Source organism: Schistocerca americana, chromosome 6 (assembly GCF_021461395.2).
Source record: "Schistocerca americana isolate TAMUIC-IGC-003095 chromosome 6, iqSchAmer2.1, whole genome shotgun sequence".
NCBI lineage: Eukaryota > Metazoa > Arthropoda > Insecta > Orthoptera > Acrididae > Schistocerca > Schistocerca americana.
In genome coordinates this window covers 288,577,080-288,582,079 of record NC_060124.1, presented here as the reverse complement: position 1 = coordinate 288,582,079, position 5,000 = coordinate 288,577,080, and the positions used below count along the sequence as shown (strand labels likewise).

The 5,000-nt window shown below is 53.2% G+C and overlaps 1 non-coding gene across 1 annotated transcript in view; it reads right to left on the bottom strand.

Moving 5' to 3' along the window:
* The window catches only part of LOC124620941, a 1,910-nt gene extending 625 nt beyond the window's left edge, over positions 1 to 1,285 (bottom strand). The window contains exon 1 of the ribosomal RNA XR_006980443.1: positions 1 to 1,285. This exon is cut by the window's left edge and continues 625 nt beyond it. This is a non-coding gene — a ribosomal RNA (small subunit ribosomal RNA).
* Between the last annotated feature and the right edge of the window lie 3,715 nt (positions 1,286 to 5,000).

Below are 5,000 nucleotides of genomic sequence, written 5' to 3'. Positions count from 1 at the left end.
AATTAAGCCGCAGGCTCCACTCCTGGTGGTGCCCTTCCGTCAATTCCTTTAAGTTTCAGCTTTGCAACCATACTTCCCCCGGAACCCAAAAGCTTTGGTTTCCCGGAGGCTGCCCGCCGAGTCATCGGAGGAACTGCGGCGGATCGCTGGCTGGCATCGTTTATGGTTAGAACTAGGGCGGTATCTGATCGCCTTCGAACCTCTAACTTTCGTTCTTGATTAATGAAAACATACTTGGCAAATGCTTTCGCTTCTGTTCGTCTTGCGACGATCCAAGAATTTCACCTCTAACGTCGCAATACGAATGCCCCCGCCTGTCCCTATTAATCATTACCTCGGGTTCCGAAAACCAACAAAATAGAACCGAGGTCCTATTCCATTATTCCATGCACACAGTATTCAGGCGGGCTTGCCTGCTTTAAGCACTCTAATTTGTTCAAAGTAAACGTGCCGGCCCACCGAGACACTCACTCAAGAGCACCCTGGTAGGATTGCAACGGGGTCCGCCTCGGGACGCACGAGCACGCACGAGGCGCGTCGCACGCCTTCAGCTCGCCCCACCGGCAGGACGTCCCACGATACATGCCAGTTAAACACCGACGGGCGGTGAACCAACAGCGTGGGACACAAATCCAACTACGAGCTTTTTAACCGCAACAACTTTAATATACGCTATTGGAGCTGGAATTACCGCGGCTGCTGGCACCAGACTTGCCCTCCAATAGATACTCGTTAAAGGATTTAAAGTGTACTCATTCCGATTACGGGGCCTCGGATGAGTCCCGTATCGTTATTTTTCGTCACTACCTCCCCGTGCCGGGAGTGGGTAATTTGCGCGCCTGCTGCCTTCCTTGGATGTGGTAGCCGTTTCTCAGGCTCCCTCTCCGGAATCGAACCCTGATTCCCCGTTACCCGTTACAACCATGGTAGGCGCAGAACCTACCATCGACAGTTGATAAGGCAGACATTTGAAAGATGCGTCGCCGGTACGAGGACCGTGCGATCAGCCCAAAGTTATTCAGAGTCACCAAGGCAAACGGACCGGACGAGCCGACCGATTGGTTTTGATCTAATAAAAGCGTCCCTTCCATCTCTGGTCGGGACTCTGTTTGCATGTATTAGCTCTAGAATTACCACAGTTATCCAAGTAACGTGGGTACGATCTAAGGAACCATAACTGATTTAATGAGCCATTCGCGGTTTCACCTTAATGCGGCTTGTACTGAGACATGCATGGCTTAATCTTTGAGACAAGCATATGACTACTGGCAGGATCAACCAGGGAGCTGCGTCAACTAGAGCTGAGCAGCCGGCCGCCCGGGAGTGTGTCCCGGGGGCCCGCGCGAACACGCAAGCGTCCGCTCAATTATTCTGCAAACAGGAGGAGGCTGAGCTCCCCTGCACAATACACCTCGAAACCCTCTCAGGTCCCGGCGGCGCGCAGCGCCGTCCTAAGTACTTGGTCGGGTTCGAGAGAGGCGCAATCGCCCGGAGTTTGGCGAGTAGACGCTTTAGGTGCGACCACCCGTGCTCCCAACTGAGCTTGCCGCTGCCGACAGAGGCCCGGGAGCGTGCTGTCGTGGCATTGCCGGCGGGAGACAACACGCGCCACCTACGGTGGCCGGCAGCTCCAACGCCAGCGCCACAGAAGGACAAAAGCCCCACTTGGGTGCCGAAGCGAACTCTCCCAGCACAGCGCACGCGCCAACACGTCCGCACAGCTGCGATACAAACCACCTGCGAGAACCGCAGAGGCGACCGAGCAGCAGACGGCGTCGCGGCGCCGAGCGCCGGGCGGCGGCGCATCCTCAGCGCACACAGTCCTCAATCGGACCAGCACACTGCAGATGTCCACCGCGCTTCGCACCGGGCCCGCGAGGACCTACTTTGGCCGCACGGCGCCGCGTGCAGGGTGCGCCGGCGCGCAGCTGCGCCGCCTGCCGCCTCCGTCGGCCGGCGCGCCTGCCACTGGCCGCCCCCACCAGCCGGCTGTAGCGCGTGCGCCCACGCACCGCGCGGCCAGCACGCCGGGAGGCCCCCCCTCACCGGCCGGGGACGGTCCCACCCAGCCACCGCCGCGTATCGCTTCACACCCACATGCCATTCACGTTCGTGGGCATGGTGGGTATCGCTGAAACAACCGGTTGGTAGCTCAACCGATCGTCGCCATCACTGATTCACCTCTAGCGAGAACAACCGCACCACAACGGTTTACCAGTTGTTCATTTGCGTAACGTCACCAGCAAACGTAGACGTCCATCGCCATTTGCAAATTCAACGATTGTTGCATGCCTGTGTCAGGTGTCACGACACACTATGTCTGCCCACATACACGCAACAACATGTGCACGCTTCGCGAACACGTGGAAGGTGGCCCCCGTACGTATGCGATGTCCATTGCGCGAACGACTGTCAACCGGCCTCTGTCGCATGTCGCAGATGTGGAATGCAGTGCACCATGCTATCACGGTGTGTGAGAAGAGACGACTACGTCTGACAACACGCGCCACTACATCAACAGACGGCTCATGCTGATCGCCATCCACGGCATACCATACTGCAATCCAGCTCTTATAGGGAGACGACACGTAGCTGAGTGCACAATATTTGGACCGTATGGTTCGCCGTTGTTGGCGCAGTCGTGGTACGGTCACACATGTACCACGATGTATCATTCAGTACATGAGGACCAATGTGCAGTACAGTGTGTCATTTGGACGTACAACATCAGCGGACAGTTGACACAAGCCGTACCACAACGTAGGCTGTGCTTCGCCATGCGAATGCCAATGAACAACTGCGAAGGGCATTGAGCATGTACGTCCTGCTGCCATCCGCATTACAGTGTATAGCTGCAAGGTGTTTAACATGAAGCGATACTCTGGGGACCGGGCAGTGCGAGTGGCAAACTATATTGCGGGGGTTGCAGTTAGGCAACACTACACTAATTTAACGCGTCGTATGACAATTACAGAGCGGGTTAAGGCCCAACATGTGTTGGGTTAAGGCCCAACGTGTGTTGGGTTAAGGCCCAACGTGTGTTGGGTTAAGGCCCAACGTGTGTTGGGTTAAGGCCCAACGTGTGTTGGGTTAAGGCCCAACGTGTGTTGGGTTAAGGCCCAACGTGTGTTGGGCTAAGGCCCAACGTGTGTTGGGTTAAGGCCCAACGTGTGTTGGGTTAAGGCCCAACGTGTGTTGGGTTAAGGCCCAACGTGTGTTGGGTTAAGGCCCAACGTGTGTTGGGTTAAGGCCCAACGTGTGATGGGTTAAGGCCCAACGTGTGTTGGGTTAAGGCCCAACGTGTGTTGGGTTAAGGCCCAACGTGTGTTGGGTTAAGGCCCAACGTGTGTTGGGTTAAGGCGCAACATAGGTTAGGTTAAGGCGCAACATAGGTTAGGTTAAGGCGCAACATAGGTTAGGTTAAGGCGCAACATAGGTTAGGTTAAGGCGCAACATGGGTTAGGTTAAGGCGCAACATGGGTTAGGTTAAGGCACAATATGGGTTAGGTTAAGGTACAATATGGGTTAGGTTAAGGTACAATATGGGTTAGGTTAAGGTACATTATGGGTTAGGTTAAGGTACAATATGGGTTAGGTTAAGGTACAATATGGGTTAGGTTAAGGTACAATATGGTTTAGGTTAAGGTACAATATGGGTTAGGTTAAGGTACAATATGGGTTAGGTTAAGGTACAATATGGGTTAGGTTAAGGTACAATATGGGTTAGGTTAAGGTACAATATGGGTTAGGTTAAGGCGCAACATAGGTTAGGTTAAGGCGCAACATAGGTTAGGTTAAGGCGCAACATAGGTTAGGTTAAGGCGCAACATAGGTTAGGTTAAGGCGCAACACAGGTTAGGTTAAGGCGCAACACGGGTTAGGTTAAGGCGCAACACGGGTTAGGTTAAGGCGCAACACGGGTTAGGTTAAGGCGCAACACGGGTTAGGTTAAGGCGCAACACGGGTTAGGTTAAGGCGCAACACGGGTTAGGTTAAGGCGCAACACGGGTTAGGTTAAGGCGCAACACGGGTTAGGTTAAGGCGCAACACGGGTTAGGTTCAGGCACAATACGGGTTAGGTTAAGGCACAATACGGGTTAGGTTAAGGCACAATACGGGTTAGGTTAAGGCACAATACGGGTTAGGTTAAGGCACAATACGGGTTAGGTTAAGGCACAATACGGGTTAGGTTAAGGCACAATACGGGTTAGGTTAAGGCACAATACGGGTTAGGTTAAGGCACAATACGGGTTAGGTTAAGGCACAATACGGGTTAGGTTAAGGCACAATACGGGTTAGGTTAAGGCACAATACGGGTTAGGTTAAGGCACAATACGGGTTAGGTTAAGGTACACATTGTTGTAAGGAAAGGTGTTTTGGGGGGGGGGGCCGGTTTGTTGATTGTGATTATCGTAAGTAAATGACTGCGGCATCATCTGATTTGCCATGTCAGGGTGCACCTTTGGCTCATGACAGGCGGCGCTCTGATTCCATGCTTGTGGCAGACCTGTGTCTTTCATTCCTGCCATTGTTTGTGTGCTGTGACAGGAGGCAGTATTGTGATGTTGGGTGTACCCCTGTGTAGGACATGTGTGGGTGTTGGTGGCTTAGCTGAGCAATGGTGGTTGTCGGAAGGGTGGGATATTCTGTTTTGTGAGTGGACCTCCCGGTCTGGTTATGATAGTGTGGATTGTCTAATGTGGCGGAGAGGATGCACTGGGTGTTGTTCCATGCTGGTGCTTACATATTGTCTCTGTGCCTGTTACAGGCAGAGAGTAGTGCGTGATAAGAGTGTCTGGCTGACGTGTGGTTGTGATTGTGAGCAGAGTCTTTCAGCATGTATACGGACAGTTGTATACATTATCTGTATTTTGATGGCTCTATCTATTACTAATCAGCGCCGTGTATACGTTTCATCCGGTTCCAGTCGAAACTGTTGTATCTCTGTACATTAGTGACACGGCGAGGCCGCCACGTAGTTACTCGTCTCGGCAGCTTCC